Source organism: Sus scrofa, chromosome 14 (genome assembly GCF_054392235.1).
Source record: "Sus scrofa isolate SSC_HxYL_T2T_F1_AM1 chromosome 14, Sscrofa_HxYL_maternal_Yorkshire_Landrace_v2.0, whole genome shotgun sequence".
NCBI classification, from domain to species: Eukaryota; Metazoa; Chordata; class Mammalia; order Artiodactyla; family Suidae; genus Sus; species Sus scrofa.
The window spans coordinates 48,669,557-48,694,345 of record NC_139396.1 but is presented as its reverse complement, the minus strand read 5'-3'; the positions used below and the strand labels follow the sequence as shown (position 1 = coordinate 48,694,345).

Genomic DNA, 24,789 nt, shown 5'->3' with positions numbered 1-24,789 from the left:
CCTTGCTTTTTAGTGACCAGTAGTCTATGAACTACCATACATACTGGCATTTGTTTTCATAATGATGCATATAAGGAACAGGTTCAATTTACTAGCACATTTGTGGTACTTCTGCTGTATTCGAGTAATATTCACTGATGTGATAGATTTCTTTTAACCATGTGACTTTATAATTTTTCAGCACTAGTTGGCTATTACTTCAAATCCAGAACTATTTCCTTGTATAGACTATACAGCATATTGTATTTACATGAGCAACACTACATATTTTTCCTACAAAGCTATTTTAAAATCATTTCCCATCCGTGCATGATGTAAAGTAGTTGGATTTTCCCCCATAAATATTTGTCTTAAAGAAACAGGAGTGTATTTCATACTTGGCGATGTATTACAGACTAGAAAATAAATGACTTCTGCAAGGCATACTAAATGAATAAAAGGAAACTAGATATTACTAAGCATGCAAATTTTGTAAACTCTTTAGTTAAATCCTCGACTAGGATTGCCAGGTAAGATATAGGGCAGCTAGTTAAATTTGAATTTCATAAAAACAACTTTTGTTTTAGTATAAGTATATCCCAAATATCACACGGGATATACTTACCCTAAAATTGTTTGTTATTTATCTGAAATTCAAAATGAACTGAGGGCCCAGTATTTTCTTTCCTAAATCTGGCACTCTGTCATCGGGCATCAGGCAACCCTGTTTGGCCCCAACTTGCAGGGGGTAGAGGGGTTGTCTTTTTTTCTCTTTACTCCCCTTCCATATCCATTGTCCTTCCATTGTCCCCACTAACTAAGACATTTCTTTGGAGAGAGTGGGGAACTTGCAACAGCTTCCAAAGTAGAGACTTGGAAGCTTAAAACTGACAATAAGGTTATTCATAGCATTACCCCTTATATCTGAAAACATGGCAAAATAAAGACTATCTTCACTTTATAGAGCCTCGGATGATTGACTTCTAAGTTAGGATAATAGAGGGCTCATGCTGGACGCAATCTGGAGCGTCTCTTTATCCAACGAGTTTGTTTTACAGATGGAGGGCACATGCTCAAGATCCCTGTAACAGCAGGCCATCTCAGTAAGGAGAGTGGTTTTTGCTAAAACATAGTACATGTATAGTGTGTGAAATAATGTTTAGGTGACATGCTGACAGAAGAGAAAGCTACACAGGCTGAGGCCAAGCCAAGAGCCAGGTTGTGGGAAGGAAGGGGAGAAGGCAAGAGAAAGTGGTGGTGGCAGAAAACCTAAAACGGTGTTGGTGGCTTCTAGACCCCTGCGGCGGGTTTCCCATGCTCTCCACCCATTCTTCCACTTTTCTTGGGATTAACACCAACAACCATAATAAAGCTGGTCTCATTTTGCACAGCAAGGGAAACCATAAACAAAATGAAAAGACAACTTCGAGAATGGGAGAAGATACCTGTAAATGATGCTACCGACAAGAGATGAGTTTCCAAAATATACAAACAACCCATACAGCTTAATATTAAAAAAAAAAAAAAACCTGATCAAAAAAAGGGCAGAAGACCTACATAGACATTTCTCCAAAGACATACGGACGGGCAAGAGCCACATGAAAAGATGCTCAATATGGCTAATTATTAGAGAAAAGCAAATCAAAACTACAGTGAGGGACCACCTCACACCAGTCAGAATGGCCATCATTAAAAAGTCTACAAATAGTAAATGCGGGAGAGGGTGTGGAGAAAAGGGAACCCTCCTACACTGTTGGTGGGAATGTAAATTGGTGTTAACTGCTATGGAGAACAGCATGGTGGTTCCTTAAAGAATTAAAAATAGAGTTATCATATGACCCAGCAATCCCACTCCTGGGCATATATCTGGAGAAAATTCTACTCTAATTAAAAAAGATACTCCCCAGTGTTCATTGCAGCACTATTTACAATAGGTAAGTCACAGGAGCAACCTAAATGTCCATCAACAGATGAATGGATTAAGAAGATGTGGTACATATATACAATGAAATACTCCTCAGCCACAAAAAGAATGAAATAATGCCATCTGGAGCAATATGGGTGGACCTAGCGATGATCACACCAGTGAAACTAGTTACAGAAAGACAAGTATCATATGATATCACTTATACGTGGAATCTGAAAAATGATACAAACGAACTTATTTGCAAAACAGAAAGAGACTCACAGACATAGAAAGCAAACTTATGGTTGCCAAAATGGACAGCAGGCATGAGGGAGGGATAAGTTAGGAGTTTGGGAATAACATACACACGTTATAACCAACAAGGACCTACTGCAGAGCAAAGGGAACTATGTTCAATATTTTGCAATAACCTATAACAGAAAAGAACATGAAAAAGAATATATATACATGTATGTGTGTATATATATCTGAATCACTTTTGCTATATACCTGAAACAAACACAGCATGGTAAATGAACTATACTTCAATTTAAAAGATGGTTAGGAGTTCCTATCATAGCTCAGCAGAGATGAATCTGACTAGCATGCATGAGGATGCAGGTTTGATCCCTGGCCTTGCTCAATGGGTTAAGGATCCAGCGTTGCCATGATGGATGTGGTGTAGGTCACAGACGTGGCTCAGAACTGGCATTTCTGTGGCTGTGGTGCAGGCCAGCAGCTATAGCTCCCATTTGACCCCTAGCCTGGGAACCTCCATATAGTACAAGAGCAGCCCTAAAAAGACAAAACAAAAAACAAAACAAAACAAAAAAACGATGGCTAAAAAAATAAAGGTCCAGAGCAAAGAAAACAAAATGTCTGGTAGAATCTACCTGGGGGGAACGTGTTGGGGAGGAGGTCCCTGGGGACAGGACTTTCTTTAATATCTAGGTTCTTTTCAAAGAGAAGCCCAAAGGCATTTTATGTCACGGGCACATCCTTCGGCCACTGGGATTGAATTTTGATGAATCTTATTCTTCTTTTTAAAATTAACAGAAAATACCACCCCTGCTGTTGAACCTGCAAGGCAAACCTAACATTTCAGCTGTACATTTCCCATGCTTGCACAAGCCAGCTTTTAAATCCTGTTCCGCTCCAATCAAAGTGTCAATATCCGGCTAGACTTTTATAGCTCATGATCTGTGAGCAAACATAACACTGTGGACCGCGAACACTGAGAAGGAAGAAAGGGAATCTTTTTGGTCATGTGAATAAGCATCACAGTGTTTATTAATTCTCCACATGTAAGCGTTCGCACTTAAAGTCTTGTCAAAGTTGGGCCCGGCTGGGGAGTGATTCATCTTACTGAGCACATAGGCTCCCTCGAGACTAACATGGTATCTCTAATCCAAGCATCATTACAATTGAACATGGCAGCAAGTAAGCTTGCAGGAGCCTAGAATGGAATACAGGAAGCACACATCCAGAGCCTTAAGAGGGCTTTCTGGGTTGGTGGAATGATTTTTTTTTTTAAATAAATTAAAATGAGACAGACGGTTGGTTGCCCAGAATCTGATCCCAGCCTCTGTGAAAGCATTTGGAGATTTCAAATGAATTTCCCAGCACATCCCCTACTGATGATACTATTACAAGCATCCCTTCTTATTTATCTCAATGGAGGGTTATTCCCCAAGGACACGTGGACCCAGTTTATCAGTGCTTGTGTTACAGAGGTCTCTTCTTTTTCTTTAAAAGCTCTGGATAGCAAAAAAGAAGAAAAAAAAAAACTTTTTTTTTCTTTTTAAAAACAGGTCTTTGTTTTAGTCTGTTGAAAGGCAAAACCCCAGAATATTCTGTGAAAAAACAATATGCACCATGAAGAAGCAGGCATTTTATCAGTTTGTCTTCCCGGAGGAGATCTGCATAGAAATTTTAATCCATTAAAATAGCTAAATCCTCAGGGTTCCTGCTATGGCCCAGTGGGTTAAGAATCTGACTGTACCAACACCCGTTCCTGTGGAGGTGTGGGGGTTCAATCCCAGGCCCGGCACAGTGGGTTAAAGGATCGATGTTGCTGCATCTGAGGCTCGGATTCAATCCCTGGCTGGGGAATTTCCGTATACCATGGGTGTGGTCATAAAATTAAAAAAAAAAAAAATCTAATTCCGATCACTACTACTCAGTTTCGGGAGCAGTCACCAAGCTGCTAAAGAGAACATTATTCACACATTAATCTCAAAGTCCTCTTATGTCTTCCTTAAAAGGTGATGAAGGAGTTCCCATTGTAGCTCGGTGGTATCCATGAGGATGTGGGTTCGATCCCTGGCCTCACTCAGTGGGTTAAGGATCCGGTATTGCCCTGAGCTGTGGCATAGGTTGTTGCCATGAGCTCTGGCATAGATTGCAGATGCAGCTTGGATCCTGAGTTGCTGTGGCTGTGGCATAGGCCAGCAGCTGCAGCTCTGATTCAACCACTAGCCTGGGAACTTCCATATGCTGCAGGCGCGGCTGTAAAAAGAAGGGGAAAAAAGAATTTAAAAGAAAGTTGATAAAAAACACTTGGCTTATATCAATATACCCAGATTTCCCCTTGAGCTATATCCCAAAGGCAACACTTATGGAGGAAACGGGATCTGTATGTATTTTTTAAAAGTGGACGATGGCTATCTCAAACCACGATTTAAAAAAAAAAAATAAATAAAATAAAAATAGGTCAAAGAACCTGATGTAGAGGAAACCAGAGACTGACCTTTGTGGACTCTCTTGATTTTTTACTTTCAGAGTCTCCTGGTGCCAGGGAGTCGGGGTGAGATGGAGGTGGCTCCGGGTGCAGGCATGTCAGTTGCTCCTGGAGCACTTGAGGATTCTGTTCTCTAGCTGGCAGCCCCTCTACATGCCTCACTCCAGAAGAAGCACACGAGGTTTCAGCATTCAAGGTGAATGGCGAAAGACCATTGGAGCTGTTTTTCCTGGTTCCCTCCCTTCAGGTCACTGGGAGTGTCCTGCGTCCTTCTGCTGACAGCTTCTATCCAATGGCCCCATCCCTGTAGCCATTGATTCCTGGTTCTAGAAACCACTCATTCTCTTCTTCTAGAGGCACAGGTGATGTCAGCTGAAAGAAAAACACACAGCACGAAAGTTACGAGTTTCATTTTATTCAGGATCTTGCTAAGAACTATAGCCTAGGAGAAGCCTCTCAGTAGCTCCAGAGAAGCATGGTTTTCAGCACAGATTTTTTCTTTTTTTTTTTAAATACTTAGAAGGGTATTTTTTAATACTTTAGAAGGGTATTTTTCTTCTAATTTTTTATTGGAGTTGATTTACAATGTTCCGTCAATTTCTGCTGTACAGCAAAGTGACCCAGTCATACATATATGTATATACATTCTTTTTCTCACATTATTCCTCATCAATGTCCCATCACAAGTGGTCAGATGTATTTCCCTGTGCTGTACAGCAGGATCTCATTGCTTATCCACCCCAAGAGCAAGTTTGCTTCTACTAACCCCAGATTCCCAGTCCATCCCACTCCCTCCCCAAACCCTTGGCAACCAGTCTGTTCTCCATGTCCATGAGTTTGTTTCTTTTCTGCAGACAGGTTCACTTGTGCTGTACATTAAATTCCAGAAATAAGCGATATCATATGGTATTTGTCTTTCTCCTTCTGACTTACTTCACTTAGTATGAGAATTTCTAGTTCCATCCATGTTGCTGCAAATGGCATTATTTTGTTCTTTCAGCACAGTTTTGTGCCTTATGAGAAAAAAGAACAGCCAGCATAAGGGGGTGGGGGGGCAGTCCTTCAAGTTTTCAACAGAGTTAGCACATACACAGTGGGTCAGCATGACCATGACCTTAGCATGTGGGAAAGAAACTTATTATTATTATTACTATTTTTTGCCACACCTGAAGCACATGGAAGTTCCTGGGACAGGTATCAAACCTACGCCACAGCAATGACCTGAGTTGCTGCAGCATGGCAGTCACAACACTGGATCCTTAACCTGCTGCGCCAGAGAAGAACTCTTGGTCACCTTATCTTCCAAGGCATCCTGGTTTTGATGTCACAGCAAGGGAGGCATTTATCCCTATCTTCAAAGTGGACGTTCTAAATAATCTGGTAAATGCATTCTTTTCTTGCATGGTTAAAGCAGAGGTACAATGTATGATAAACAGGCCACAGGATGGGCTGTTCTAACTCGACGTTCAGGCCAAAGCACACACAAGCCAGCACGGCTTCCTTATGCTCCAACGTGTGAAAATGTCTTCCACCAGGAGATATATAAACTCCCTGCTCTCACTAGCCCTGGGATCTATAGTTACTTGGTTGTGTTCAACATGGCTCCTGTCTTTTAACCAGTTTTGTTTTTGTTCTTTTTCTGGCCAAACCTGTGGCATCCGGAAGTCCCCCGGCAAGGGGTTGAATTGGAGCTGCAGCTGCAGACCTATGCAACAGCCACAGCAACAGCAAAGCCAGATCCTTAACCCACTGAGGAAGACCAGAGATTGAACCTACAACCTCAAGGAGACTATGATGGGTTCTTAATGTGCAGAGCTACAACAGGAACTCTGGCTCCTGTCTTTTAAAGGATGCCTTTATTTAACCATCTTCAAATTACTCGGTTTGAATGTACATAATTTTCTACGGGGACCCTGACTGTTAATACATTAGGGAAAGCTTCTTTTATCCTTTGTGCATTTCTATGATAGGGGATAAGGCAGTGACCAGCACTCCTCCCAGCCCTGAAGGGGTGGCAGCTCTGGGACATCTGTAGGAAAGACCCCAGGAACTCTCCTGCTTATGTTTTCGATTCCAAAGCGTCATTTTCTTGCATTTCATTTGTTTCAAAAACCTCAGGGAGCCTCGCTTCCTTCCTGGGCCCAAATCAACACACCTTCGTCCAAGTATGATGTTCAAGCTCTATATTCAGCCAAGTTTTAATTGTTCTCGCCTGTTGGCAAGTCCTCACGGGCTGTTGGCCAGAGGCATCAGTTCCTTGCAACGTGAGATTTGGCACTGGGCAGCTGAGGGCATGGCAGCTTGTGAGATGGCAGATCTTCTTCAATCAGGTCTTGGGATGACTGGAACCCTGGACCACAACTTGGCTTCAGACTCATCAAAGCTCTCAGGCCATAGGCCACCCATCAAGCTGTCCCACAGAAAGGATGACGTGATAAGTGACTGTTGCTTTAAGCCTTTGCAATTTGGAGAACTTTCCCCCCATCTCAATGGAAGTATAATTAACAAAAAAAAGTGCATATCTAAGGTGATGTTTTTATATATATCTAAAAACTGTGAGATAATCACCATAATCAAACTATTTATTCGCTTCATATATTCATCAATTCCTTCCTTCCTCCTTCTCCTCTTCCTCCCTTCATTCCTTCCTCCCTCCCTCCTTGGTTTCTTCCTTCCTTTCCCCTTCATTCTCTCCTTCTTTCCTTCCCCTCCTTTTTCTTTTCTTTTCTTTTTCTTTTTTCTTTCTTTGATAATGGAAACACTTAAAGTCTACTCTTGGCAAAATTCCCAGTGCATAATACAGTATTGGTAGCTATAGTTGAACTCTTGTACATTACAGTCCCTCAAACTTATTCACATCTTGCATAAATAAAACTTTGTACTCCATGACCAAATCGATTTTCCCCTCCTCTCAGACCATGGCGCCAATACTCTATTCTCTGTTTCCATGAAACAATAACAAAATGAGTACTTTCATCCCTGTAAGTGGAATGAAGCCCCAACCAAAACCTAAGAACTCTACCCTTGAGCAATGGACAGAGTTTGTGAGGATTCTGAAGTTTGTTAGAGAAAGCTTAGACGTCCTGCGTGGGCTGCTGTAGAAATCTGGTTCCGGACTCTGAGAACAATGGCAGTAGGGGTTCAAAAATAAGCAAGGGAGTTCCCATTGTGGCTCAGCATAATGAACCTGAGTAGTATCCATGAGGATGTGGGTTCGATCCCTGGCCCCGCTCAGTGGGTTAAGGATCCAGCGTTGCTGTGGCTGTGGTGTAGGCGGGTCACTGTAGCTCCAATTCGCCCCCTTCCATAGGCAACAGGTACAGCTCTAAAAACACACAGGCTCACACACATAAGTGAGGAACTGAGTAAAATCTGGAAGAGGGAGCGTCTTGTTATGTTGTGACAGAAACTTAGCAACACTATCCCTTGCAGTGATACGGAAAGTAGAAAATCTGCCTAATGATCTCGGTGACCTAGCTGAGGAAATTCCTAAGCAAAGTGTGAAAGGTGCAGCTTATAATGTAATGTGTGAGGAAAGAGACTAACCGAGGGGAGAACTCTTAAAAAAAAATGGAAACAAGAGTCGATGGTTTTGGAAACTTCTCAGCCTCTCCTGATGGTCAACAATGTTAAAATTAAGAAATGGTTCCCATGAAAAGAAGAAACCCAGGGCACTACAAGGAAAAAGGTTTCTCCGGTCTTTTTGGTAGGGCCTGGGACCTTTAAGTTTGAGGCTTTTGCTCCATTCTGCAGGATTGCAGAAGACGTCTCCAGAGTGGTCCCAGTCTCAGAGTTCCTATTCCATGTCTGTGAAAATAGAAGCTGTCAAATATCCAGAAATCCCCAGACCACAGCCAGTGGAGATGAGAGAGGACAAAATCTTGGCAGGAAGACATACGATTGCTCTAGGTTTACCCATCCCCACTGTGGGGGTCTGGATTTCCATTATGATTCATGTCTGTGGTCAGGGTGACGGTAAATGTGTATGTGACTTGAAGAAATACCATAGGATTGAATTTATGGCTTACGAGTTCAAACACTCATTTTTTGTTTTTCTTTTTATGGCTGTATCTACAGCATATGGAAGTTTCCAGCTAGGGGTCGAATCAGAGCTGCAGACCCATGCCCTGCCACAGCAACACCAGATCCAAGCTGCATCTGTGTCCTGTGCCACACCTTGTGGCAGTGCCAGATCCTTAACCCACTGAGCAAGGCCAGGGATCGAACCCGCATCCTCACAGAGACATGTCAGATCCCTAACCCGCTGAGCTACCATGAGAACTCCTCAAACACTCATTTAAATTACATAGACATGTCCACCAGAGCATCACACCTCTTTTTATTATGGAAAAACTAAAAGCAATGGGTCTCATTTACAAAGGCCCTGATAAAGTATAATTCATCTATCTAATTAAATCAATCGTGTTCTGAGTCACATGTCCAGGACTTACGAATTGCATTATCTGGCCATACTGATCAGATGGCAATGACCTGATTGGATTTAGTACTAATGAGAATTATTATATACAGTCCTGCCTCTATGCAAGAGGCAAGTGGATGCTGGGCAGACAGACTAGCACTGAATTTTCTTTTTTTTTTTTTTTTTTGTCTGTTTTTGCTATTTCTTTGGGCTGCTCCTGCGGCATATGGAGGTTCCCAGGCTAGGGGTCCAATCGGAGCTGTAGCTACCGGCCTACGCCAGAGCCACAGCAACGCAGGATCCGAGCAGCGTCTGCAACCTACACCACAGCTCACGGCAACGCCGGATCGTTAACCCACTGAGCAAGGGCAGGGACCGAACCCGCAACCTCATGGTTCCCAGTTGGATTCGTTATCCACCGCGCCACGACAGGAACTCCCCTGAATTTTCTTATTATGACTCTGTCTACTTGCAAAAGCAGGAGCTTGACATGGGGACTGGGAGCCTTGCTACATGTCAAAGTCTCAGCTGGTTCATTTCTCCTCAATTCAAACATCTTGGTCTTATGATGTCTACATGGGTGAACATTTTACAAATATGGTGAAATCTGAAAATGCATGTAGTGTGTCAAATTTCCTCTCACAAAGTCTTAGTGAAAGGCCATTCTTCTCCCTCTCAGTTTGGGAAGTAACAAGATTACCAGAGTTCCTGTTGTGGCGCAGTGGAAACAATCCGACTAGGAACCATGTGGTTTTGGGTTCGATCCCTGGCCTCGCTCAGTGGGTTAAGGATCCGGCGTTGCCGGGAGCTGTGGTGTAGGTCACAGATGTGGCTCGGATCTGGTGTTGCTATGGCTCTGGCGTAGGCTGGCGGCAACAGCTCCAATCAAACCCCTAGCCTGGGAACCTCCATATGCTGAGGGTGCAGCCCTAAAAGGACAAAAGACAAAAAAAAAAAAAAAAAAAAAAAAAGGAAAGAAAGAAAGAAGAAAGATTACAGGTGTTGGCATTCAGACTTGGGTTCCAAGTTTTGCTCAGTCAATGTCTAGCATGTGCCTTTGGGCAAGTGACTAAACCTCCATGGGCCTTGGCTATCTTACCTGTAAAATGGGCCAAATAATAACATCTGGTGGAGTTTCTGCTGGATTAAGGGAGGTGTTTTGTTTAAAGGGACCAGAGGATACCAACTGCTCCCTCCAAGTAATTGTCACCAAGTCAAGTTTGCTGCTAGGAGAATCCAATGCTTTAATCCTTAAAGACCAGATGAATTCAACTTAAAGAGATAAATTTTTTTTTTTTTTGTCTGTTTGGCATTTCTAGGGCCGATTCTGTGGCATATGGAGGTTCCCAGGCTAGGGGTCTAACCCGCAACCTCATGGTTCCTAGTCGGATTCCTTAACCACTGAGCCACGATGGGGAACTCCAAAGAGATTAAAATTTTAGAACTCACAGGTACTTGGAGATGGTCTGGGGCTAGTCACTTAGTTTACAGACACAAGAAAAAGAGAGCCAGGGAGGACTCGGTGGCGATTAGCATCTCGAAGGGGAAGAGGGTGGTCCTGTGGGCCTGAGCCCTTTCCATGTGGTCTGTGATGTTATTCCCAGGCAGATCGTGTCAGAATCGAACAGAATCATAGGCATGGATGAAAAATGTCACCTGCCTTGGGAAAGGAATCTGAAAAAGAATGGCTATGTGTACATACATAATTTTTTTTTTTTATTACAGCAGCACCCGTGGCATATGGAGGTTCCCAGGCTAGGGGATCCAATCGGAGCTGTAGCTGCCGGCCTACACCACAGCTCACAGCAACGCCGGACTGTTAACCCACTGAGAGAGGCCAGGGATTGAACCTACGTCCTCGTGGATACTAGTCAGATTCATTTCCACTGAGCCACAATGGGAACTGAGTAATTTTTTTAAAAAAGAAAAATGTCACTTGCCGTAGCAGTGACTAAAGGAAGCTGCAGCCGCTAACCATCATCAGCTACCGCAGCAGCCCCTGAGGTGATTCAGGATGGAGCAAAACAGGATACTGGCCCCAAATAGTTAAGGTACATTTCAAAGGAAGGATTTCAATGAGCCAGCCTCTTGCATCTTCCTATACATAGAAAAGCACTAAATTCATTAACTCAGAATGTCTGGTTTTGCTTTAATTCACAGTAATCTTTTGATGTTCCAACTACCTAATTTTTAATGCAAAAACTGCTATATATACTGGTTCCTCCCTTACCTCTTCAGGGCAGTCCCGCAGAGCCATCCGAGAGGCTGCCTCCCCAGCTTAAGTCCTCAGTTTTGTCTGCTATATAAAACACAACTCTTGACTTTAAGTTTGTTTGTTTGTTTTTTTTCCAGTGGACAAGGACATCTACTTGGTGTCTTCAGAAACCTGGAGAATTTCTTTATGGGAAAAACCCACACACCTGGTAGCCAGAAGAATTCAGTGCATGTGAGAATAAAGGAAAACATGGGGAGAGCATTTTTTCCAACTCAGATACCGTCTTTTTAAGGAAAGATGTGGAGAGACAGACAGGTGAGACAGTTTGAAATGTGAACTCAACAGTCAGATTGCCAGGATTGTGAATTCCAAGTCTTGGAATTACTGGTTTCTATAAACTAAACACCTCGGTGTCTGGGTTCCCTCCCCTTCAAAAAGGATTAGCAATAATAGTCACCTGATGGGGTTGTTGTGAGGATTAAGTGGATTAATACTTGTAAAACCAGCTCAGAAGGAAGGAGCATAGGAGTGGAGGTTTTTACTATAATGTGTGCAAATTGAATAAGAGAATGTCAGTGTGATGAATTAACTCCTTTTGTAACCAAATCTGAGCGCTATTTTGCAAATTTGGACACTAAATGGGTGGTTTTCTGGGGCTGAACCCAGAGCAGTAGGCTAGAATTCTACCAATGAACCACCGATGTTAACTGTTGAACCCGGAGTGGGAGGTTGTTCGTAGACAATCCAGGCTGCTGACAGTCTGCCTAAACCTCTGCTTCCAGCAGTGACCAAGGGGAAACAGGTTGAGGACCAAAAGTGGGTGACTGGGCACCAATTATAAAAGGAAATGGCATGGGCAAAAATTCCCTTCATCCTTATCCAGGGAAGCTGGGTGAGCTCCCCTGTGGGCATGGTGATATCCACAAAGGCTGACCTCAAGGTCAATGTCAATCTGTGCTAACTTCTTCGGGGGTGCTTTCCCGTGCTGATCAGTATCAGTGACATATCAATGTGTCTTCTTTTGTTTAAGGGAGTGAAATTGTGTACAAGCCCCCGTTATCCTTGCACTTTGAAAGAAAAGGCTTTTCCTTTAGCCTCCCAGGCCTCCCCTCAGTCTCAAAAGACTGAGTCAAGAATGAATGATTAGGAAATACTGATACAACTAAAAATGAGTTAAAACTGTCTCCATGATGTTACATCCTGCCTTGGTCCACGAACTTACTCTAACCAGCTTTTCACAAATGGTTTCTTCCTTGCTTCATTGCTCTCTTTTACTAATGCTTGCTTTCTGGTTAGAGTTAATGGCACCTGGTGTTTTCTTTCCCTTTGAAACACTCCCCACACCCCCTTCCTTTTGGGAGCAACCTTCACTGCAGAGAGAAGGTCAAGATGCGATAACCCCAAAGACCACCAGAAAACATGACCGGACCCTCTGACTCCAGCCTTGATGACTTGAAATGATCTACGGGGGGAGAAGAAGGCAGGCACCCTAATTCTTGTCAACAGCCCTGTTTTTTCAAGGTAAACCTATAAAACCCCTTGCTGTCCCCTCTCAGGGAAAGACACAGTTTTGAGTGCGTTAGCCTGCTGTGGCCTCCTTTGCCTGGTAAAGCAATAAAGTTGTTCTTTCTGCTTCACCCCAAACTCTGTCTCTGAGACTTAACTGGTGCCAGTATATGGAGGCCACCTTTTGGCTACAGAAGGAGGAGGTTTTGACCCAGGAAGGTGAGTCAACACAGGTCATCAAGACATCTGGTGTGGAGTTCCCATCATGGCTCAGAGGTAATGAACCCGACTAGTATCCATGAGGACTTGGGTTCAATCCCTGGGCTTGCTCAGTGGGTTAAGAATTCGTTGTTGCCATGAGCTGTGGCATAGGTCACAGGTGTGGCTTGGATCTGATGTTGCTGTGGTTGCAGTGTAGGCCAGCAGCTGCAATTCAGATTCGACCCATAGCCTGAGAACTTCCCATATGCTGAAGGTGTGGCCCTAAAAAAACAAAAAAACAAAACAAAACAAAACAAAACAAAAAAAGACACCTGGTGTAATGGACCAATGCAGCCAAATAAGGAAAACAAAACTATATTTTCTGACAGGAGGAAGGAAAAATAAGGAAAACAAAACTATATTTTCTGACAGGAGGAAGGAGGGTCAATCAGCCAATTCCTCAGCTAGGAACAGCAGAATGTGTTTTATTTCCCACTGATCTTGAGAAGCTTAAATAGTTAATATGATTTTTACAATTCTTCAAAAACTATAATTTGAAAAGACACATGGACCCTTACATTTACAGCAGCACAATTTACAATAGCCAAGACATGGAAACAACCTAAATGTCCATCAACAGGTGAATGAATAAAAAGGATGTGGGGTGTGTGTGTGTGTGTGTGTGTGTGTGTGTGTGTGTGTACTACTCAGCCATAAAGAAGAATGAAATAATGTCATTTGAAGCTACATGGATGGACTTAGAAGTTTTCATACTAAGTAAAGTAAGTCAGAAAAAGGCAAATACCATATACTTACGTGGAATCTAAAATAGGACACAAGTGAACTTATCAAGAAATAGAAACAGACTCACAGACACAGAGAACAGACTTGCTGTTGTTCTCTGGCGGTGGGTCAGGAGACGTGGGGGAAGCAATGGACTGGGAGTTTGGGATTAGCAGACATAAACCATTTCACAGAGGATGGAATAAAAACAAGGTCATATACTGTACAGCACAGAGAACTATATCCAGTATCTTATAATAAACCATAATGGAAAAGAAAAAAGATTTCTCCAGCCCTTTGGGCTGCAAAAAACAATAGTCCCTGCTGCTATGGGAGGCAGCCCAGCTCCGCCCGAGCGTCTTCTCCTCTGGGTCTTGTCTACAGTGTCACATGAAGTGGAGAACTGGGGAATTAATACAATTCGTTTAAAACTGAATCCTCTGCTTGCACCTGGAACTATCAGAATCAGTATTTTTATGAAACAGTAAGTTAACCTTTTTGGGTGGAAGAGTTTTGTGAGCTGCTCTCCAGGCTGTCACGTACAATGACTTTTTCTCCAACCTCAACTACTAAGGAAACAGCTTTAACACACACACATTTATATCTTTACCCCACTCTAATTCCAAACATCTCAAAGGCAGAGTGTCCACCATCCTCACCCACGTCTCCAGAAGTGACTGGTGAACTGGATCAGAACTCACCAGGGCTACGATGCAGAGAGGTAAGGCAAGAAGGTGAATAACATAGGGTTTAGCGTGAGAGAAGCGAATTTCTCAGGGCCTCTTACAGAAACTGCTCCTCGCTCCTGTTTTCTTTCTCTCCCTAAGTTTCCAGCGGCCTCCAGGGATGCGCTCTTGTGTTGAGCGCCCTTTCTCAACCAGCACCTCGGGGCGGGGCCGGGTCACGGCCAGGGCGGGGCCCAAGTGGGCGGGGCCTGGTTAGGGGAGGGGCGTGGCCTAGGTCGGTGGGGCGGGGCCTCAGTCTTGACGGAGCTAGGGGTCCATGAGCACCCGGAGCCGCAGAGGCAGGACAAAAGTTGTGAGTATCCAAAGCTCGGGCAGCTGGCAGCAGTGGAGCCGCCGGGGCGACGACCACCATGCGGAGACCGGCGCGACCTTTTGAGACGCAGCTGGACCCGCCCAGTTCGGCGCCCGGGTCATTCCAGGGTCTGGGGCAGCGGCGGGGGCCGCGGGCGGATGGCGTGAACCCAACCGCTGCAGGATGCCCTCCAAACACAGGGCCCCGGGGCTGTGCGCTGCTGAGCCGAGGTAAGTCAGGCGTCGGCGTCTGTTGTGCGGGCCGAGGGGCGTGGGTAGTTTGAACTTGGGGTTTGTTGGGGAAATCTGGCGAGGACGCCTCCGCCACCAGCAGCGCCTCTGCCGGGAACCCCTTCCCTGGCTGGGCAGACCCTGGGGCAACCATGTAGGGAACTGGTCAATTTGTCCCTTCCGGCATCCTCAGAAACTCTACCTGAAACCATTTGAAACATCTGAAATCAGGCCATGTTCTGTTTCCCTGAAGTGAAGAGGGGGGCTTGGCTGAAAGAGAGCGCTTACTGTACCCCAGGCCGGTTTCCCCATCCCACAGCGGACACTTTGTGGCACTTAAGAGCCAGGAAGAGGGAGCAGGTTATGTGAGCCCTCTTTCTGCAAAGCATAGGATTGCATTCTATCCCCCATGTGTACCCTCAGCTTGTAAACTAGGGAGCTCAGGCGCATAGCCTGGCTTTTTGCATCCCTTCTGCCCAACCCCAGGTCCTAGAGCTGATCTTAGATCTCCGGGGACGGCGCGCTCACAAAGCAGCTACAGCTTGGCAGAAATCTGGGACTCCCTTGACACCCCAGATTAGGTCCGATGTGCTTTGGGAGTTGCAGGCTTTTCAGGCTCAGAGACACTGTGTCTAGGACGAGGGGTAGAGTCTCTAGAAGAGAACTGGACTTCTGGGGTGTCTCATACCTGAAGCCTTTCATCCCAGTCCCCTCTCCACAAGGGGAATGGAGTGGAGGGGATTTAATGGAAACACTGCACAGCCCAGCGCCTGGAGCGTTCATGGCAGACCAGCTGGTATAGTGACCTGTTATTTTCATTCTGTACACTTGGGGCCCGGGGTCACTGCGCGGCCTCCGCGGGTGGGGCGGGAAGATTGGTCTGCAGGAACCGTGAGCAGCTGGCATCAAACACCTTTTCTCCCCCAGCACAGGCTCCTGTGGCCCTGGGGACAGGCCAGGGACTCCGCAGGGACCGCAGCTGCAGTGCACAGCTTCCACCAGTGCCCTGGGGTGCGGCTGCATGAGGAGAAAATGCGGAAAATGTGTTTTCTTGCTGCCTGCGCTGTAGTGAAGACAGAGGCACACTGCCAAATGATGTTAAAAGTTGCATTTGCTTTTCAGAAGTCATTATGCCCAATCTGGAATGCCAAAGAAATCCACCTTCCTTGAAATTTGAAATTCTCCTATCAATATTGAAATTTGAAATTTGAACTTGTCTTGAGACAAGTTTCCGTTTCTGTGTGTGTATGTACACTTTGTGTGCCTGTGTATGTGTAGGTTTGTTTTTTAAATTTTATCAATTTATTTATTTGCTTTTTAGGGCCACAGTGTATGGTAGTTCCCAGGCTAGGGGTCCAGTCAGAGCTGTAGCTGCTGGTCTAGGCCATAGCCACAGCAATGCCAGATCCCCGCCGTATCTGTGACTTATACCAAGGCTCATGACAACGCTGGATCCTTAACCCAGTGAGTGAGGCCAGGGATGGAACCTGAGTCCTCTTGGATGCTAGTCGGGTTTGTTACCACTGAGCCATAACAGGAACTATTTATTTATTTATTGGCCGTGCCCACAGCACATGGAAGTTCCTGGGCCAGGAGATCAAACACTTGCCACAGGAGTGACCTGAGCCACAGCAGTGGCAATGCTGGATCCTTAATCGTTGACTACCAGCGAACTCCTATTTTTATTTTTTTCAGTGTGCCTTATCTCACTCCATCTAGAGATGGGTCAAAGAAACAATAGTCTGACACAACACTGGAGAAAAAGCTGGCTATTCTGGACTTGTTAGGAGGTAGAATTGTTCTCCTCTTTATGGGCAATTTAAGGTGGTTTTCAGGAGTAATTTTGGTTCCATACTTACAGACTTTAGAAATTGAGCTCCATGTCATATGAGAAGAATGGATTTTAACAAGCTGTTTAAACAAACTGGAGCATGTACTGTCCCTGTAATTTATCCGTTAAGCAAGTGCTTCCATTACAGAAACAAAGGTGCCAAGGTCAGGTGAAACATAAATCTTCTGCTATCTGCTCTTTGCAAGAATCACTCCACAACTGGGCCAACACAACGCATAAAACGGTCCTCGTTTTAAGAAAGTTCTTTCTTCATCACTTTTCTACACCGTCCCACCCCCTGCTTCCAGTGCAGATAGATATTCTTATTCAAGAATAAGGAGACTGCATAGAGAAAAATACATTGAGAGATTCTATTTTAATTCAACCAGGAGTCTATATCAGAGGAAATAGCTGCATAACTGGAACAAATATGCCAAGTGTAATTATCACAATGGAGTAGGGGTGAGGAAACGCATGTTGAATGGAAGTATTGCTAAACAACCTCAGCTCATGGGACTCCGTGTGGTTTATTTAGAATCAAACATCTATTATCCAGAAAAGCATACAATGAAAAGCAAAGTTGTCCTTATCCATTTCTCTCTATTTCTAGCCTTGCTCTCGGGGGTGGGTACACAGTCATTTAAAACTCTAAAGGTTTTTGTTTTTTATTTCTTTGGGCAATTACCTCCTTGTAGGGCTGTTTATTAGTGTGCCCAACTATTACTTTACCTGTAACCATTTTCCTCTCTTCTTCACTTTGAGAACTCTCATTGTGTTTGCAGCCCAGAATGCCCAGCTTAGATTAAAAACACCACCTTTCCCAGACACCCTTGCAGAAAGGGATGGTCACATGATATCGATCTGGCCTATGAGATGCAATATTTGATTCCGGGGCGGGGCTCCTGGAAGCCTGGATCCCGGGTCTTAGATGGCAGGGGGGAGGATACACTTACCCTGGGGAGGCCTGCTCTTCACCCCAGGGCCTGGGAGCAGGCTGCAGGTGCAGGGGGTGGGTTTGTCTCCCTTCTGGTGTGGGCTCATCTGGATGGCTCAGAAAGCTGCTCCAGTCTTGGTCTCTCAGCTTCTTGTGTTAGCATCAAGTTTCTTCCTTAGAGCGAGTTTCCCTTCCCTATGGGACATCTGGGGCTCCCAAGTTAATTCCTGTGATCAAAATAGGCTGACTTTGGCCAAACTCTTGTGCTCCTCAGTCTTTAGTGGATCCCAGCAGAGTCTAAATGGGCAGAGACCTGAACTCTGTGGCAGATTGACCGGAGGATAGAGAAGGGGCACGAGAGTTAAAAGGAAGTGATGTGTGGGTCCAGGGTCCTCACAGAAAGTGAACTCTGCACAGAGGGAGAAAGATGTAAAAGACCTTTGGAATACATTTTAGCCACATGCAAGTTATCACTTGTGCAAATTCCACCTTACACTCACAGGCGGCAGGCTCTCTCCAAGGATGTCGCTACATGACTCTTGTTCCATGGAGAGTCATTTGCTGACAAATTACAGAACAAACTTCTTTCACATATATATGACATTGCTAAGGAAATGCAGCTCTGATTTCTCTACCTCATTCTGGCCGCCCTGTGGCCTGTGGATTTCCTGGGCCAGGGATAAGATCTGAGCTACAGTTGTGACCTACACTTAAGAGGCAGCAATGCCAGATCCTTTAACCCATTGTGTCAGACCAGGATTGGATCTACATCTTGGTGCTGCAGAGATGCTGCCGATCCCCTTGTGCCACAGTGGGAACTCCTTTACATCATTTGTAAACTGCTTTTTGATCTAACTAGACATCTTACTTTTTCTTTCCTTCATCCTCTCACTTAGCCATAGAAGACCAAGAAGGCCACTGACATCATAGACAGATTGCTCTTACTGTGAACTCTCTTCCTGTGACATGTCACATCCTCAGAGCAGAGGTCGCCCTCCTGGAAGAAACCAATGTTTTGTGAGGCATTCAAATTCACAATCCAGAGGTGAGTCATTGTTTATACTCAAAACTAATGGACTGCCCATATTCAATGTTAGCCATACTTAGGGGCTTCCATTTGTCCTTTGGAGGAAAGTTGTATTTCTGAGATGAATGTCTGTTTTAAAACTTAAAGCAAACATATAAGGCTAATTTTCACTGGCCATCAGAAGCCCATATGAGGTACATGATTTGCCTGAGCTGATCCAAAGTACAGGATTCTACTTTACATGGTGGAAATGGGTTAGGGAGACCAAGCATCGTGGGAAAATTGGCTCTGCTTTTCAGGGATGTCAGAATGTGTCCTGCGATGGGAACTCCTGTTCAAAAGAGGAGCCTAGCTCCCATCCAGAAGGTTCAGTCTCTTCACAGAGGTTGCTTTAAGATGTCCGTGGGCCTATCAGAAGGGAGTCTTGAAGGCTCTTTCCCAAATACAACCGTGTGGTCACTGCGTCATCAGTGATGTTAGGATGGGTGGTGCCATCGACTCCTTGGTCCACCTGCAGAGGTTGGCACCCTTGGCCGCGGTGGGGCCCAGGAAATTTCTCCGCTCAGCAAGTTGTGGTTGGACACAGTGTTTTCATCAGGGCATCTGTCCAAGCCGAACAAGAATATTGGACAGTACCCACGTGACTGCCACCTGTTCATCACTGATTTGTTCATCCTGAGGTCGGCCAGCAGTTGGAGGCATGAGATTTTGTATGGTGCTTGGGAGACGTATATTCTAGAAGAGAAAAAACAAAACAAAACAAAAAAAACTTTCTGATGTCAGGAAGCCTTTGGCATAATACCGAAGGACAAATCATGTTCGTGCACACAAATACATTTTAAATCTAAAGGAAGGGACTGGGCCAGAAAGGGGACCAATATAAATACAGTGACATGACCGTATAGAGCTTATGTTTTCTTTTCTTTTTTTTCATATGGCTGCACCTGTGGCATATGGAAGTTCCCGGGTCAGGGGTTAAATTGGAGCTGCAGTTGAGGCCTACCGCACAGCCAGGGTAAAACCAGATCTGGGCCACATCTGCAACCTATGCCACAGCTCACAGCAGCGCCGGATCCTTAACCTACTGAGTGAGGCCAGGGATCGAACCCTCATCCTCATGGATACTAGTTAGGTTCTTAACCCTATGAGTTATAACTCCTATAACAGTTCTTGAAATGACAGATATAAACAGCTGGAGAGGAGATTATTGGCCACTGAGAATCAGGGCTGGTGGTGAACTGTTGAATTTTGGAAGGTCATAAGTGTGGTCCTTGAAGCTCTCTCTGGGCCTCCCCCATTGCCTGGGTATCTTGGCAGGACAGGAGATCTTCACCCCCAAGCTCCTCTCTGCCTGGTGCAAATCACGGGCTCTGGCTGTCTTTCCAAAACTGCCCTGAGTTCTCTCTGGGGCTCCGAGTGAGAGTAGTGACGAGACCATTGTTTCAACTGGGCCTCACAAAGCTCTTGCACTCTTCTCAAAGGATCCCCCTGCTGCCATGGAGCGCTGAAAGCAATTTCGGGAAACACTAGACTGAATACAGCTTCGTTTCTCATTCGGTACATGGTCGTCGGTTGTAACACCCACTGAAGGGAAAAAGATTGATGTTCCTAGGTTGAATTTTGAGATTAAACAGAGGGAGGCTGGCTTGTCTGGGCACAGAGCATCTATCAATACACGTCCCTGCAGCTTCATAACATGTCTCTGGATTCTGATATAGCATTTTGTGGTCAGCTGGTTCAGGGACAAAATTGAGGCCTTGGCCGCTGATGTTTATGACTTTCCATATAAGCTTTCAGACAGAATTTGTCTTACATTTTGCTTGAGGTATGCTGGGACTCAAGAGTAAACCTCCTGGAATTCCCAGAGGAATGTGTCACATGAATCAAGACAAAGGACACAGCCTGAGATTTCTTGATGAGTTGGTATTTGGAAGATGTACTAAACTGTGTCTATAATGAAAGGAAGCTTAAGATTTGCCTTTCCTATAATTGCCTTTTCTGTGTTTGAAATGCAAGGAGAATATAAAGGTTTACTCAGAAGATTCAGTCTGAATGTTTCACTCTCAAGTCTGGCTGGCTGTGTGTCCACTCACTTCAAATAGAGAATATTCTGGTGCTGCACCGGGGGTTTTAAGACATGTTGCCTAGCCCTACATTTCCATCTCAAGGTCTCAGCTCTAGATGTGCTGGTTGCTTCTGAGGTATCATTGTGCTTCAGCCGACTTAGTGCAGAGAGCTAGGAAATGTACACATATGCACACTAACCCTTGTATCCATGTATAACACATCCATCCGTATCTATCCATCCATCATCCATCCATTATCCACCCATGCATTCATCCATCATCCACCCACCCATCCATCCATCCATCCATCATCTACCTATCTATCTATATCTATTTTACCATCTCTCCCTCTCAAACATGATTTATATGTTTTCCCTTATTTTTAACTTCTTTTTCTGACGGTGAGAAACTTGGTTCTCATGATCTCGTCAATGTTTAAGCATTTCTTCAATCCTAGTGTAAGTGGTTTCAGAATTGCCAGTTGTCTTCAAGCCTTACACTGTCCAGTCAGAAGACAGTTTCTAAAGTTACTCAGGCTAGATCTTTTCTTCCTTGTTTCCTTTAGGATGGCTCTGTTATTCATTTGTAATATCGTTCGATTCACTATTACCTTTAATGTTTATTTATACCATTGTGGTTTCTTCTCCCACATCCCGATTTTCAAAAAATCTTGTGTTTCCTATTAGGATATCTGAAACTCTGCTGTGGTTCTGAGTCAAAGTTATATAAATTGTCTGCTCAGGGAGGTGTGCCTCCCTTTTCCATCCCTATCCACCCCCTTTCCCATCTCTTTATTTGCACATCTTTCCATGCCATCCCCAATCTTTTTAGTTTCTGGTTTCTCCTTCCTATAATTATTTTGCACCAATTAGCAGATACACGTGCATTTTCTTAGACCTTCCTTCTGACAGGAAGGAGAGTGAGTTATAAATCCTCTTTTGTACCCGTGACAGTGTAGGTGGAAAGTCATCCATTTCAGTCTCTCATTCTTTCCCCCACTCCCTTTTGTTTATTTATTTATTTTTTGTCTTTTTAGGGTTGTGCCCATGGCATATGGAGGTTCCCAGGCTAGGGGTTGAATCAGAGCCTACACCACAGCCACAGCAACGCAGGATCTAAGCCACATCTGTGACCTACACCACAGCTCATGGCAACACCAGATATGTAACCTCACTGAGTGAGGCCTGGGATCGAACCGGCATCCTCATGGTTCCTAGTCGAGCTCGTTTACTGCTGAGAATGAGAACACAACGGAAACTTCCAAGGATATTTTTTTTTTTTCTCTTTTTGTCTTTTTGTTGTTGTTGTTGTTGCTATTTCTTGGGCTGCTCCCGCGGCATATGGAGGTTCCCAGGCTAGGGGTTGAATCAGAGCTGTAGCCACCGGCCTACGTCAGAGCCACAGCAACATGGGATCCGAGCCGCGTCTGCAACCTACACCACAGCTCATGGCAACGCTGGATCCTTAACCCACTGAGCAAGGGCAGGGACCGAACCCGCAACCTCATGGTTCCTAGTCGGATTCGTTAACCACTGTGCCACGACGGGAACTCCCCAAGGATATTTTTTTATTTCCGATATTTTGCAGCTACAAATAGTGCTCTAAGGAGCGAACACATACACATGCATTTTTACATATTTAGAGGAATATCTTCAGAGTGTCTTCCTAGAAGTGGGACTTCTGGGTCAAAACATAAGTGCCTATGAAGTTTTCTGAAGGGTTGTCAAGTTTCTCCGCAGAAGAGCTGTGCCAGGCGGGACTCTCACCAGCCACCTAGGAATACCCGTTTCCCTGCAGCCTCGCCAGCAGGATGTGTTGGCATGCTTTTTAATTTTTGCCAGTCTTTTGGGTGAGAAATGGTATCAGCCTTGTTTTGATTTTCATGTAGTTAGAGTGAGCCTGAACACTTTTTCGTATGTTTGAGAGCCATTTTTGTATCTTGTGAATTTTCTGCTCACACGGTGGTTACATTGCTATTTCGGTTTGGTTTAGAGAAGTGCTAGTTTCAGGGGGAATTCAATTTCTTGTTCAAAAACATGTCATTGGTTTCAAGTTAAACACTGGTGTCAGGAGTTCCCCTTGTGCCTCAGTGGGTCAGGAAACCGACATAGTGTCGGTGAGGATGTGGTTCCATCCCTGGCCTCGCTCAATGGGTGAAGGATCCGGCATTGCCACAAGCTGCGGTGTAGGTCGCAGATGTGGCTCGGATTTGGTGTTGCTGTGACTGTGGTGTGGGCTGGCAACTGCAGCTCCAATTCAACCCGTGGCCCAGGAACTTCCATATTCTGCAGGTGTGGCTGTAGAAAGAAAAAAAAATATCGGTACCTAATCTGATTGTGCCTCGAGAAACCTTCAGCAGTGTCCGTAAGGAGGCAAAGAAGGAGGACCAAATTCAGGCTACGTGGATGCCAATGCCAGTTACCCCCGAACAACCTGTGCAGCCTGGGGCTGGCCACATGGCCTCTCTGTGGTCAATGCATATTTGTTGCGTGAAGAGTGAGTTTAGAAGTAGTCTAGGACGTTGACCAGAAATAAAGCACGTGGGATTGTTGACACTATAAGAAGGGTGACAGAGCAAATAAAAGTATAGTGAGCATGGAAAGTTAGGACCCCTAGAGGCATTTGTCTAATTCTGGAAAAGGTTTCCTCCACTTGCCTGTCATTAGAGGTGATTTATTGTTTCAGATACACTGATGTGGTTTGTTTTGTGTTTCTCTAATGCCAACCATCCACCATTTTGTTGATTTCGTTTTTATGCCGTATTAACGGTGGGCCATCTTTATGAGCTTAACCGTGATATGCACCCTGTACATAACCATTCAATTACAATTTGTCTTTAGGTCAACTCACTTAAAAAAACAAAACAAAACAAAAAAAAACCTAAGAAGCATATAAGTTCATCTAAAAAGGAAACTTGACATCCACCACCATACACAGAAAACTGGGAGTTCCCGTTGTGGCGTAGCAGAAACAAATCTGACTGGGATCCATGAGGACGCAGGTTCGATCCCTGGCCTCACTCTGTGGGTTAAGAATCTGGTGTTGCTGTGAGCCATGGTGTAGCTCACAGACGTGGCTCGCATCTGGCGTTGTTGTGGCTGTGGTGTTGACCTGCAGCTGTAGCTCTCATTTGACCCCTTAGCCTGGAAACTTCCATATGCTGCAGGAGTGGCCCTAAAAAGAAAAAATGTAACTTTTGAGTAAATGAGTCCAGAAATAAATATTCTGGCAGAATTTCACATTCCATTTTAAGAATTATAGAATGAAATGAAGCAGTACTAATGAGCTTCCACAGAGGGCATCAGAATTTTCTGGCTGAACCAATGACTGTAAACCCAGAGGAAGGGATACTCTGATTGGTAATCCTGGTCACGTGTCCACACCTAGAACAGGTGGGCTCCAGTCAAACCAGTGGCCTGAGTCAAGTCAGGGTGGCTTCTCAGAGAGAAATTAGAGGACTTTTCCATCAGCAGGGGGAGGATACCTAGATGGTAGTGATGAGAAGCCACAGAAGTGGCCTCCAAGCTCTTTCTCATTCCCTGAAGTTCACCCCAGCCTTCCCTTTTGCCCCAGTTATTAGGGAAACACATTCTGAACCAGAACTCATGGCTCTGCTTGTGTTTGTTGGGCTCCTGGCTTGTGATTTCCAGAAAGAGCAGGTCAGGAGGGCTGGGCTCACGTGAGACGTAGAAGGCTCCCTTCACCTAGGTGATTTCTTCTGATGTTCTAGTTAATCATACCTATGCCTGTGCCTGGGACATGTCCAAGGGCAGGACGGCCCATCTGCTGCAATGCATTCATGACAGGGAAGCAGGGAAGCTAATGCGCTATTTTTTTTTTTTTTTAATGGACACACCCCTGGTATATGGAAGTTCCGCAACCAGGGATTGAATCCAAGCCACAGTTTCGGCAG

The 24,789-nt window shown here is 44.8% G+C and overlaps 1 protein-coding gene and 1 long non-coding RNA gene across 8 annotated transcripts in view; one reads left to right on the top strand and one right to left on the bottom strand.

Moving 5' to 3' along the window:
- DHX37 (DEAH-box helicase 37) overlaps positions 1-24,789 on the bottom strand; it is a 978,033-nt gene that overhangs the window by 771,477 nt on the left and 181,767 nt on the right. The window lies entirely within an intron of this gene.
- The window catches only part of LOC106505915 (uncharacterized), a 189,642-nt gene continuing 179,582 nt past the window's right edge, over positions 14,730-24,789 (top strand). For all 7 annotated transcript variants that reach the window (XR_014827366.1, XR_014827363.1, XR_014827365.1 and 4 more), the window contains exons 1-2: positions 14,730-15,018; positions 18,680-18,828. This is a non-coding gene — a long non-coding RNA (uncharacterized LOC106505915). The remainder of the gene's footprint in view (positions 15,019-18,679; positions 18,829-24,789) is intronic.